Source organism: Protopterus annectens, chromosome 5.part0 (genome assembly GCF_019279795.1).
Source record: "Protopterus annectens isolate FY-2018-M chromosome 5.part0, PAN1.0, whole genome shotgun sequence".
NCBI lineage: Eukaryota > Metazoa > Chordata > Ceratodontiformes > Protopteridae > Protopterus > Protopterus annectens.
In genome coordinates, this window is record NC_056735.1 from 93263071 (window position 1) to 93277811 (window position 14741).

Here is a 14741-nt window from a genome sequence, read left to right on the forward strand (position 1 = left end):
AGAGTAGCCATTGAAAGACATCCTATTCAAATCTTCTTCTATTATATGAGTTTCTTGCAAGAATGCAATAACTACTTTCTTAGTTTATATTTCTTTATAGGATTGTTGAGTCTATTTACATTTAAGGACAAATATTTATAAGAAAACATTCCCATAGATATTCTGTTATGAACATAACTGTAAAACTTTTAAAACTATTTACAAGTATAAACATGGAATATTTAATTCCTGGTTTAATGAGAAATTCCTCAAAGCCACCTTTGTCCATCCTAAGAACAATAATCTATGTCTGTTCTGTGCTACTGCCATTACAATAGGTGTATAGAATGTAATAAGAAGTGAAAAAAAAAATAAAAGGCTACTCCTTAGAATTGTTACTGATTTGAGTAGTGAAATATCAAAATGTGTGAAATTAAAGTTAATAGATTATTCATGGTAATTATGTACATTAGAAGTAATTGTCTTTGTACAACCAAATCAGAGAGTAATTTTTAAATGAAAGACCTAGTGTATTGTTACAGGAATAAGAGAATAGTAATGCCTTTAGGTAGCTTATGTTTAGCTAGGAGTCTAAAAAGTTTTCCAGACAGATTTAATAAAAAACATGGAACTATCAACAATTTTAAGTAAAAGCTCTTAAGATTTCAGATAAATATTAAAATTAAGCAAATCACTTCAATCCGTACTTGGCTCAATAGCCTGTATCTATGATGTTACTATTTTCTTGCATTGGAAAAGCGGGATGATGTTGAGTAGAATAGATCTGTAAAATTATGTCTATTTACAGTCTGTGGAGTCAGCAGATCATTTATTAATGCTTTTAGATGCGAGACGTGACTAAAGTATCTGACAGAATCTTATGCTAGTATAAGCAGGAAACACAGACTTTACAAAGGAAGCATCTCGTGCGAGAGTGTGAAACAAATCATGCAACCATATGGGATGAAAGCCTACTTTGTCTGAAAAATATAACTAGGGAGACTATAATCTTTTTGTAGTGTAAACATCTTGTCTTCTTAAAGTAATGCATAAATGTACATGTATCAAACTAGAGAACACAATAGATATCCATAAAACTAGTAAGTAACTCTCTCTGTAAATTAATGAGAACAGGTATTGCAAGTCCTGGTAATAACAAAAGAAGAAATTACTAATGTCTGACTTCTGTACATATTATGCTAGGGACAACTATAAACATGAATATGTATAAATGGCACAAACAACACAGTAATATGCAACAGATGAACAGCAAATGCTATAGATACACAGGTAAAGTAGGTTTGAATACCTCAGACCCCTATATACTGTTATGCAAACATAATGTAACAGGTTACAAAATTGCTGTCAGCAATAGACATGTCTCAATACATGTGTAAGGGTGATCACAACAAAATGGAAAGAGTTCACACATCTAGGTACATATTTTAAGGGTGGTTATATGTTAGTCATATAGAGCTATACCTATGTATGCCAAGATAGAACAATGCATATGAACTACAAATGTATACCAAAGTTCATGATTACTGACCTGTGCATATATGTATCTTAAAATAAGCTATGTCCAAAAAGGTTAGTTATCAAAGCTAGATAACAAAACAGGTATCTAGAAACTGGTAAGTAACTCTCTCTGTAAATTTATGAGAGCTGGCACTTTTTTTATAGATTGTAGTTAAATAAGAACCTAGGTCTTTTAAAAGCATATGTATCTTACTTTCATCAAGCTGGGGATATAGATAAGTCAGTTGAACTGAGGAAAGCACAATAATTGTCATAAAAAAGGAGAGAAACAGACAAAAAATATTTCTGTATGTTAAATACTTTTATTAACTGAACACATAGAAGCCTTTCTGCAAACCTATCTGTGAACTTCAGTTAAATGCTTGTTTAAATATCTGCATTGTTACAAGTAATTAAAACACTGAATATGCATTTTAACAAAGTCAAATTATCATTTACCATTAAAAAAAGTTCAATAACAATGTGCAGCATTTAGCACTTACTTAAAGCAAATCCTTTCATTTCTTTATAATCCTTTTGTTCTCAGCGATTCTGTGGCATTAACTTCCTTATTCTCCTCAGATATCATCTGAGCATGCTGAGAGGTCAAAGGTCACGCTGCACGTCTATTCGTGCTGTTACAGTGATGTAATCAGGTTACAAACAAGCAGGAAGTGTTCTAGGCTCAAGAAAGAGTTTTTCTGAAGCTTTTTGAATTTTTGGTGGCAAAATACAGCACAAAGGTAATTTAAACAAGTAAATTGTGCTCAAAATATATGGCTCTTGTGCATAGCAAAAAAAAGAGGCAGAGAGAGTTAAGTAAATCATACAGCAAAATGCTTAAAATACTTCTTTTTGAACAGTAAATCTGTACATTTTACAGCCCTCTTTCCCCCTACCACTTCTCTCAGCTTTAATGTACTATTTTAATGTAAAATTAGCACTATTTACATATTAAATAAGACCTTTCTGATATCTATCTCATGTTAATTTATAAAGCCAAATGTCTGTGTGGAATGTTTGTATGGTCACAACAGATGCACACTTTGTGTAGAAATCTTATTATAACTTTGCATGATGGGTATAGTGTGTTGATTGTAATACATTTAAATGGAAGTAGTGTGTATCATTTGCATACTGTGTGAAGCTGTTGTTTGAAGACTATTGCCATTTGCTGACTGTGTCTGTGAGATTAATAGAAGAGTGTGAACGGATAGAAAAGAGAGGAGAAAAAAATAATGAATAAGTGCTGGGTAGTAATATTATGTTACCATTGATGTAATGCATAGCCTGCATAATAAATGTTTGCTGTAAGGTGTTTATATTACCGCAGCTTATTTTTAAGTAAATATTTAAACAAGTTTGTTTATATTGAAGTGTTTAGTGACTGTATATATTATTATGCAAAATCCAAAGAAAAGCCTGTAAAACAAAAGAAAGTAAGACAAAGGTGAGCAGGACTGAGAAATAGAAACGGTAATATAGAAGACAGCAGGCTTAAGTATATATTTACTAAATGAGTAGGAAGTTTGTACCTTACGATTCCATTTGTATCCTGTCATTTCAGATGTATTGTTTGCTAGTAAATTTTGAGAGGGATGGGTTTTGTACTATTTCCCCTTAAGCTTCTTACTAGATTTGTTAGCTGTCATTATTTTACCATTAGCAGCTTGTCTTTTCAGACTGGGCAAAAATGGTCAGTTTCTTCTACTTTCTCAAGTAAGTTGCTTTTCTTCATGAAGGCTGATGCTTCTTCAAGAAAATTGAATATTTTTTGCCCATCCGAAAGGGTAATTTTGATTCTGGACAGAAACATTATCTGGGCTTTAATATTGGCTTTTTTAAGTCTTTTAATAAGTGGGACACACGCTTTTCTCTTTGTGATCACAGTGGAAGTGTAATCATTGCCAAATCTTACATTTTTCCCATTGACTTGGACTGGATTTCCTGACCATGCAGCTCCTAGTATTAAGTCTTTGTCTTGTGTAGACAGGAATTTTACAATGATGGATCTCACAACTGTTGGAATTTTTTGATGCAGATGTATATGACAGGGACCTGTGGGCTCTCTCGATTCCAAAAGATGAAGCTTCAGGCAGGTTTAGTATATTTGGAAGCCAATAATTTAGGAAGAGAATCATATTATTTCCATCCATTTTCTCTGGAACTCCATAGATCCTAATGTTGTTTCCTCTGGATCTACACTCTAGATCTTCCACCTTTTTTAGGAACTGGTTATTTTATTTTAGTAAAACGTTTATCTGGTTATCATTTTCTATTTGCCTGCCATCTATTTCATTTACTGATTCTTCTATAGCTGCTATTTGGTTAGAGTGAGTAGTAATAATTTCCTTGAAGTCATCAGTTTGTTTTTTGCTTTCTTTCTTCATATTTTCCACAATCTTCTCTAAATTATCCATCTTTATAGAAAGGTCTAGAATGCTGGTAGTCATTGTTTGAAGTTCCTTTTTCATGGTGCTGTCTTGTAGAGATGTCTTCGAGTAACTCATAGCTGTTTCAGTCTGTAACTGGTGACAGAACTTCTGACAGGGAATATGTTAATAAACAATTGAAAAAATTAAGATTTCTTCTGATAAAGTTCTTCACAATATCAAGATAAGTAGTTGTGGAAAAATTCTTCAAAGTTTGTTGAGTTAAAATAGAAAAATCCTATCAGAAAAAAATCATGTCAGGCAGAGCAAGAAGAAAGTGCAGCTAACTCCTTGGCATCTTGGACACCCCCCCATCTTTTTTATTTTTTAACCTACTTCTGTCCATGATATACGCTATATAAAATACAGTCTATATATCAGTATCATCTTGGTGAGATTTTCTAAAAACAGCACCCACCTCATGAAGGTACTCACTAAGATTTGAGGATGAATTCAGTTCCAGAAATACTACTCTGCTTTGCTTACTGATTTTATCATTTCTCCATCCAGACCCTTCTTCTTCCTTCACATGTTTTGGGTTGTTAATTATTTGATTATTTATTTAGTTATATAATACATTTATATAGGTATGAAATCGATATACAAACACTATGCAAGTATATGTAAGTTCATACGCAAGTCCTAAACTAGCTGCCCTTATGGGCCATTTTAAGTCTAATCAATTTCACTTTCAAAGGTGAGAATCAAACCCTTGGCGTCTGTGAGGTAAACACCTTAACCATTATACCAAACTCTAACAGGGAGACTGTCACACTTGATTGATTCATGCAGTATATGCAAATACAGTTAATGTAATGCACAATTAATGTTGAGCAGTAAAAAAGACAAAGAACAAATACAAACTGCATCAACAAAGATTAGTAAATATTTATTTTCAGTACTGCACAAGCAGTTAAAATGGATGAACATACATACAGCAATTAATCTACAAAAAAAAAAAAGAGATTCTCAACAACATAATTTCAAAAATAATTTGCATGAGTAAAATCCAACAATAAAGACCATTACAAATAGTTGAGAATGTGTGATTGTTGTAATTATTATGGAGGAGGGAAGTCACTAATGTTCTCTCCCTAACTTAAATGTAAGAGCGTTAAGGAGGAGGGTAGTAACTAATGTTATCGCCCTAACTTAAACGTAAGAGTATTAAAGAGGAGGGTAGTCACTAATGTTCTCTTCCTAACTTAAATTTAAGATTGTTAAGGATGAGTCTAGTCACTAATGTTCTCTCGCTAACTTAAATGTAAGAGTGTTAAGGAGGAGGGTATTAACTAATGTTCTCTCCCTAACTTAAATGTAAGAGCATTAAAGAGGAGGGTAGTCACTAATTTTCTCTCCCTAACTTAAATTTAAGATTGTTAAGGAAGAGGGTAGTTACTAATGTTCTCTCCCTAACTTAAATGTAACAGCGTTAAGTAGAAGGGTAGTCACTAATGTTCTCTCCCTAACTTAAATGTAAGACCATTAAGGAGGAGGGTAGTGACTAATGTTCTCTCCCTAACTTAAATGTAACAGCGTTAAGTAGGAGGGTAGTCACTAATGTTCTCTCCCTAACTTAAATGTAAGAGCGTTAAGGAGGAGGGTACTCACTAATGTTCACTCCTTAACTTAAACGTAAGAGTAATAAGGAGGAGGGTAGTCACTATTGTTCTCTTCCTAACTTAAATGCAAGATCATTAAGTAGGAGGGTAGTCACCAATGTTCTTTCCTTAACTTAAATGTAAGAGTGTTAAGGAGGATGTTAGTCACTAATGTCCTTGCCCTAACTTAAATGTAAGAGTGCAAAGAATAAGGGTAGTTACCAGTGTTCTCGCCATAACTAAAATGTAAGAGCATTAAGGAGGAGTGTATTGACTAATGTTCTTACCCTAACTTAAATGTAAGAGCGTTAAATTGGAGGGTAGTCACCAATGTTCTCTCTCTATCTTAAATGTAAGACCATTAAGTAGGAGGGTAGGCATTAATGTTCTCACCCTATCTTAAATGTAAGAGCGTGAAGTAGGAGGGTAGGCACTAATGTTCTCTCCCTAACTTAAATGTAAGAGCATTAAGGAGGAGGGTAGTCACTAATGTTCTCTCCCTAACTTAAATGTAAGAGCGTTAAGGAGGAGGGTAGTCACTAATGTTCTCTCCCTAATTTAAATGTAAATGTGCTAAGTAGGAGGGTAGTCACTAATGTTCTTTCCCTAACTTAACTGTAAGAGCATTAAGCAGGAGGGTAGTCACTTATGTTCTCTCCCTAACTTAAAATTCGATATTTCAGGATTTCGGGATTATAAAGTTAATATATATATATATATATATATATATATATAGAGAGAGAGAGAGAGAGAGTGTGTGTGTGTGTGTGTGTGTGTGTGTGTGTGTGTATGTGTGTGTGTGTGTGTGTGTGTGTGTGTGTGTGTGTGTGTGTGTGTGTGTGTCGGATATAAAAGATTATGGGAAGAGTATGAATTTGGAGCTGGGATTGTTAAAGATGTTGGAAAGGAACAAGATAGGTGAGTTCTAAGACCTGATACTCAAATCTAGTTTAGAGAAAACTATATTAAAGCTTATACATTTAATGTTGGACCAGAACATTTTGAGATTACCAAAATAGGTGCTTTGGAGATTCCTGAAATGTGAGGCCTTGTCACTGTTAGTTTAAGCATTTACTTTGCTGAAAATATTGAAATTTAGCTATATTTTGAGATTCTTTTTTTATTCTTTCAAGGCGTTATCCTTCTGCGTAATGGATTTCCACTTAATTATAGAAATCCAAGGGCTATGGCTGCCCATAATTAGTCTTTTTATCATGTGAAGCAGTTTATTTTAGATTGGCACTATATTGTAAAAAGTAGAAAGGACAGTACTTGGGGGATTACACTTATAGATGTTAGACCAGTGAACAATCTTTAGCACAGATTGCAGCAATACACTAAAGCTTTAGGGAACTGACTGGATAGTTAAAGGTTTGGAGGTTGCTTGTTGGGTTTTAAAGACTAACATGAGATAAAAGTGTGGTGATCAAGAAGAGCATTTCATAAAATTATGATGTTGAGAAGTTTTGTAAAATATTAGCAAGGAGCATGCCCAGAAGTGAAAAATTAGTGGTGTAGGATTGGGTATATTGGACTGCTTGACCTTTTGAGGTAAGTGCAGGGAATTAACAATGGAAATCAGCTTTGTTTGAATAGAGCAGACACATTTCAGTCAATATTAATGTCTCTGTAAATTATTATCATTATTATTATTATTGTGTGTGTGTGTGTGTGTGTGTGTGTGTGTGTGTGTGTGTGTGTGTGTGTGTGTCTGTGTGTGTGTGTGCGTGTGTGCATGTGTGCGTGTGTCTGTGTGTGTGTGTGTGTGTGTTTGTGTGTGTGTGTGTGTGTGTGTGTGTACATGTGTGTGTGTGTGTGTGTGTGTGTGTGTGTGTGTGTGTGTGTGTGTGTGTGTGTGTGTGTGTGTGTGTGTGTGTGTGTGTGTGTGTGTAGCACATGTGAATAGAGTTCCTAAGTTTAGAGTTCAGGCTTGCAGGTAAAGGTAAATTTAAGAGGGGAATACAGATAGTATGCATGAAAGTTTTGCATAACCTCCAAGAGAAAATTGAATGATAACCCAGTTGGGCCCTGCATCACTGATGGTGTACCTTTTGACAGGAAAGCGATAAGAATCTTCCTTACCATGAAATAGATCACCTCCCCTTGTCTTCTATTGGAGCAGAGTAGAGAACATCGAGAGGAATCTTTTAACAAGGTTTCAGTAATGGGTATAATTTGTGACTTGTAAGGAATATCCCATACATTTAGGTAAGCCCATTTAAGGAATAATGCTCAGGTGTGTGTGGGTAACTCCTGATATACCCACATGCAGGAGTGGATTATTGCTATTATACAATGACATTATTTAAGAAAGAAATAACGTACCTTTCTTAAATTATATATTTGTATAATAAGATGGTGGAGTTCCTCCACATTCTTCCTTGTTTTACTGATGTACTGCACATGCCTATGGGACTTAAGTTCTAATCTTTCCACAGTACATTACAGAACGTCTGTCTGCTTAATTGTACTTCAGCACACAGACTTTTTTTCTGTTGGTATATGCTCAATTTACAACAGGCACACTGCTTTTGTCTCCAGTCAGCATGCTCGTTTTTGAATAGTAATGAGTGGTCATGGTATAATTAAGCAATAACCCACAGCTGGGTGTGGGTAATGCTGTATTTACCCATGGCTGGTGTGGTTTGGTCACAAGGGCTGTTGCTATTAAGAAGTGGTTTGTATATCTTCTTGAAAGGTTTGCTAGTTTGCAAATTTCTGGTAACATTTTTGAAATTTTTGAAAGATAATGTGTTCCCATAGGTTGTGCTGAGTACCATGTCTCCATTTTGTCCAGTGTGTGTTGTGGATGTCTTTTTGGGTGGAGAAATAGTGCTTTTGTATTAGGTGGCACTTTTTGAAGGTATTTTTTAAAACTTTTCACAGGACATAATTTGTATGTCAGACCAGCCATTTCTGATGAGTCCATCTGCTGTGTTTGGGGAAAGTATTTGGCTGTTTCTCAGCAGTGTTGTTATTTCTTGTGTTGTTAATGGGTGGTGATGTTATGCTGTCTGTTTTCTTTGTCTTTTGTAATTTTTAATTACTGATTTAAATACTTTGTTTGCATTTGTTAGACGTATATCTGTAATTATGTTAATCTTTCTGTTTAATGGTGGATTGTTTATATATCTGATAAGTCCTGCATGTAGGGATACAAATGCACTTATTACGTATTCTTATCCTTTTGTGTTTCATGCTGTAGCGTAGCATTCTCTAAGCATTGTGTTTTGCGTACACCCGCTGGGTTTCTTTTCCTGTACTTGCTTCTTCTGTTTCCATTTCTAGTATTTCTAATTCTTCAGGTGTTTTTTTCTGCATGTCTTTTGTTAGGTTTCTGTGTGGTATTGGTTTGAAATGTTTTTTTTTACCTTTCTGAATTGAATGAGGTGTCATATTGCTGTCTTTTCTGTGGGACTTTTTATGTTGCAGTAATTCCTGTTCTTGCAGTTGTAGAACTTCTTTGCTTGTTGACTGTTTTGGCATATCTTCTGGTATATTGTTAAATATTTCTTGTATTTCACTATCCGCTATTAGGTCGAAGTTTACTTCCATTTTTTCAGTGGTATCTTATTTTGGTGTTTTTTCTGGCTCCCTTTAAAGAGTTTATCTATAAGAAGGCTCGTGCATGCTTCTGAAGGGGTGTGATTAAACAGGTCTGCTTCATAACGTTGAATTTCATAACGTTGAGACCAAAACATCTAAATCCCAAAACATTGAAAACTCAGAACATTGAAAACTCAGAACAATGAAAGTATGCTTCATAACATTGAAAACTGCAATGCATATGTAAATAACATTGTCTGTACCTATAACAACATCTAACTAACAAACACACTTTCTACTACATTTCTGCAGGGGGGCAAGCCCCTCCACACCCCGCATGTGGGGGCTCTGCTCCCCCCCATAAATTGAATATACCAACTCCAAGATTGCACTACAGTGGAAAAACATTATCACAATCACCATACGCTACTGTTAGGAAATTAACTTTTTTCCACTGTAGTGCTATCTTGGAGTTGGTATATTTAATTTACAGGGGGTGTGCTGGGCAGAGTCCCCCACATGGAGAGTGCAGGGGGGCTTCCCACCCCCTGCAGAAACGTAGTAGAAATTGTGTTTGTTAGGTGTTATTGTAGGTGGAGGGGATCTTATTTACTTGAGCAATGTAGTTTTCAATTTTATGAAGCACCCTTTCAATGTTCTGAGTTTTCAATGTTTTGGGTTTTCAGTGTTTTGAATTTTCCATGTTATGGTCTCAATGCTATGAAATTCAAGCATTAGGAGATGTCAATGTTATGAAGTAGACCCAATTAAACAGGGGAGCGTGGTACTTAATGTGATGTCTCCACTGTTCTTTGATGTTTTCTAACTTGAGGAAAGTGATATGTTTTACAGTAATGTTTTTAGTTACTTTTGCATCTCAATGACAGTTATGAAGTGGAGTAGTTACTGTGTTTGCTGTATTATAGGAATGTGAATGTGTTTTGTGGTTGCCAGTGCCATGGTATAAGCAGAGGAGTTACTCTATGCTTTCTGTGTCGGTGTGATGTGTTTTTTTACATTTTTTTTTCATTTTAGTATGTTGTTTTTCTGTTTTTTATGCTTAAATGCACTTAAATGGACTGGGGTTTGATTCGTTATTAAAGTTATTAAAGTGTGCTGGTACAGTGTTTTTCACTTGGTTCTACATTACAACTTGCCACAGTTTGATATGTTAGCGGACAGTCTTCTTTAATTGGTTATGTTGGATTTACAATGTGCACCCTGGTTGGATTAGCCAATCAGCGTGCACGTTTCTCGGCTTTGCTGAGTTTCCATTGTATAATTATTGTTAGTACTTTCTAAAGTTACATATGCAGTGCAAAGGTTTTTCACATTAGGAATAAGGACACTTAGGCGTGCATTTGTTTGTACATCACCTGATAGGAGTACAAAGGTGATTTATTGTATTGCCATATGCTTGCGAGATTTCTAGATGGGTTTCATTGGGCTTTATTTGAAAAGCAGTCAAGAGGTAATACAAAAGCTTCTTTTTTTATTGTGTAATAGACAAATAGAACAACAAAGAAAACTGGTAGTTAGAGTAAAATGTACTATATATATATATATATATATATATATATATATATATATATATATATATATATATATATATATATAAAATGTTTGTATATGTGTAGACATATGGATTCACTTTATAAGCTTGAAATTCTGAAATCTTAAATTTCAGAATCTCCAGCCCATAAAGTGGAAAATCCAAATACGCGACACCACAAAACTGCAAAATTCAAACTCCCAACACTTTCAAACACCAACACAACACACACTCACACAACTAAACAAGCACACACACCTACCCTTATTATATGTAAGGGGGCAAGCCCCCCTGCACCCCACAGCCCCCTACTGAAATAATTCTAACTCCAAGGTCACACAACATACACACACACACATGAAACACCACCACACAAAGTACATTCCTCTTGCACACACATCACAGTAATAGCACACACTAACACACACGTTACAGCCTCTATCCATCACCCTTAAACATAAACACTTACCTGAATCCATGAACACAGCACAACACCAGAACCACTAATTCAATCTCCCGCATTCGAGATTTTGAATTTCGCACTTCTGGGGTTGCGATCTTCCGATCCTTCCACTTTATGACCTTGAGATTCTGAAATATGAGATTTCAGTATTTTGAGCTTATAAAGTGCTCCCGTATACATACATACATACATATATATATATATATATATATATGTATATATATATATATATATATATATATATATATATATACACACACACATACATATATATATATATATATATATATATATATATATATATATATATATATATATATATATATATATATATATATATATATATATATATATATATATATATACATATATATATATATATATATTTCTATTTCATGTAGTAGACAGATTGTGTGTGTTGTGTGGAGGATGGTTTGTGTGTGTGTGTGTGTGTGTGTGTGTGTGTGTGTGTGTGTGTGTGTGTGTGTGTGTGTGTGTGTGTGTGTGTGTGTGTGTAGTAGTAGTAGTATTGGGAAATTCAAAACCTCCAGTATTCGAGGTTTTGAATTTCACGGTTTTCACTTTTCGTTGTTATATGGATTCGGCTTCTTGGGCTCGAGATACTGAAATTTGAAATTTCAGTATCTCGAGCTTCTCAAGTGAATCTATATATATATATCTATACATACACATATGTACAGATCTACTTTTATTCATCAAAAGTACACCTATTCGAATGCTAAGTAAGACAACTCACATTAGGGAAAGTGCAGTTTAATGAAAATGCACTTTTGTGAAAAACAAATAACCAAAATAAAAAAACTAAAATAAAAATTAAAACTAATTATATATACTAACTCCCAGATCGCACTACAGTGAGGAAAAGGGTGTCCCAGATTGCACTACAGTGAGGAAAAGGGTACATTTCCTTATCCTCACTGTACCACGACATATATCTAAAACCCCCAGCTGCCCTAAGCCTTACACTCCCTTTACACCTGTAAAACAACATAATGACAAAATGGAATTCACTAATTTGGATTTTGTGCAAGTGTGTTTTCGTTAAAGTACACTTTTGCTGATGTGAGTTCACTTACTTAGCATTCAAACAGGTGTACATTCGATAAACAAAAGTAGACCCATATATATACACATACATATTTAATAGCAGACTTAGCAAACTTGAGATTTATTTACTTTAAAGGGACAGATCTGCATGTTTGTGAAGCAAAGTGTAGAGACGCAAGAGTACAGACAGAGGAGCAATTACATATAGAGATAGAAATGAACAATTAAATATTAAATACACGGTTACAAAAAGTGGTACAAATTATACTTCTGCACTGAACAAAGTGTATACAACACATAAGTGTATACAACACATAAGTGTATACAATACAGAAGTCATAAGGAATATAGGGTAAAAGAAGCAATGCTGTTAATAGAAAACAATTACAAACAGTCTGCTTACATGAAACAGAATTGCTATTAGAAAATAATTATGGAATGTCTCTATATACAACAGGTTTGCTTCAGTTTGATACTCATGTGGACTTGTTTGTGTTCATTGCTTACATTTACAGAGGATAACTGTGGTATGTAAATTTCAAAATTATTTTACTGCGAAAGACAAAACTTCAATTTCCATCCTAAAACATTGATATTCATTTGGCAGGAGGCAAACTATGCAATATATAAAACATCCCAATACAATTATACATGTAAACATACAACTATATGGAGTCCAAAATAAATAAACAACATAAAATCAGTAAATTCACAAAAGCAGAACAGCTTCAGTAAATGACTATAGTCACATACCACATATAAATAATGTAGCAAAAACCCTAATATTATGTATGTATATACATGAAATCCAGCACAACCAATATAAAAGCTTACATATGGAAATATACAAAGAAAGCATCTGTCTGATTAAAATATGACACTTGATGATTTATGGAACTATGCTAGCACAGTTGAATTGTCATAAATACAAGCCTGAACTATATAAATGAAGCAACTAACATGGTTTATCCTGACAATGTAATAGTAAAACAAAAATCTTACAGAACTACAAAGCAATATATGTCAAAAGAGATTTACTATCAAATTAATGAAAGTTACCTTTCCATTGTTCAGAAGATCATGGGTAAAGGTGAAAATGTTTAAAATTGTGATTGAAAATTCTGTCGACTCCAAAACATCTACACTTGGCTTGTGTAAGTGATTTTGAGCATTGCTGTTTTCAGCTGGATCGCACTACAGTGGGAATCAGTAAAAGTACCCCTTTCATCACTGTAGTGCAATCTCGGAGTTAGAATATTTAATTAATAGGGGGTGTGGGGGTGCAGGAAGGCTTGCCCCTCTGCAAAGCAGTAGAAATCTGTACGACTTGTCACAGTGTTTTTTCTGTATGATGAATGGCACAGAAGCTATCGAATGTCTATGTCTGCCTTTCGAACTATTCGACATTCAAAGCAGTCGGCCTGACATTTTCCATTGTTCTGGCTCTTGGACGTGACCATTTTTGGTTAGGATTTTCATGATTATGATAGTAAACCATCAAAAGGTTGGCAGTATATTAAACAATTTACTTTGAAAGCACCAATGATTTCTGCCACATAAAAGGATGTGTCTGAGACTTAAAAATCCAGCAGTAAGCCAAGGTACTGAATCCTGCTCAAATAATCATAAATAAAATAATTTCGCCAGAAAGTACATCAGTGCATAGAAAAGACTAAACACTGTGGCCATCCAGAGGTATATCAGTCCTAATAATTCAGATGACATTCCCATAACAGGATCTCTGTGTCAGTAGCAATGACAGATACAGTATTTCCAATGCTGGATAATAAAATACATCACTCAATGCCTCACCAGTGAGTCAAACATTCCCTAATTTGACATGTATATGTATGTTTTTTGCAAGGTGTTTTTACGCTTCTACTCTCTCTATGCCCAGATCATCTCTTTATTATGAGATACTATCTTATTGTCTAATAAAATAACTGCAGCCACACTAGAGTTTCAGAAACAAAGCAATCCTTAAATTGACAAGGAAATTTATCGAGGACTGAAAGACTTTATTTTTTTAATACTCTTGTTATTAATCAGGAAACCTATTCCTTTTGGCTAGTAACTAGGATGAGTAACTGAGCTCAAATCTAACATTAGGACCCACGTGTCTAGAGGTTCATAGGTTCATATGTTTATAGGTAAGTACCCATGCGTGGAATAAAGAATTTAGCAGCTGCTTCTGTCCATTAGTAGGGGGCAGTCCAGGGGTAAATTTTCTGTTTCCCATCCATAAATCCAAGTTGGTCTTGAATATGGACAGGGATGAACTTTGTTTTATGTGGATGGGAAGTCTGTTCCAGAGCAGTGGTGTCCTCCACAAGATATGCCTGTCCCTCCAAACTGTTCTATTGATGTTACAGAAGAGGTTTCGATCCCTAGACTGAGTATTTTTTATGCTGTTTGACTAGCTGATGTGCAGTTGGTCCATCAGTAATGGGTGGGAGGATACCTTGTATGTCAGACACAGGCCACCTCTTAGCAGTCTGTAGGATACTGAGTATAGTGACAGGGTTCTGAGTCAGTCTATGAAGGACATGTTGTTTAGTCCTTGTATCCTTTCAGTAAGGTAT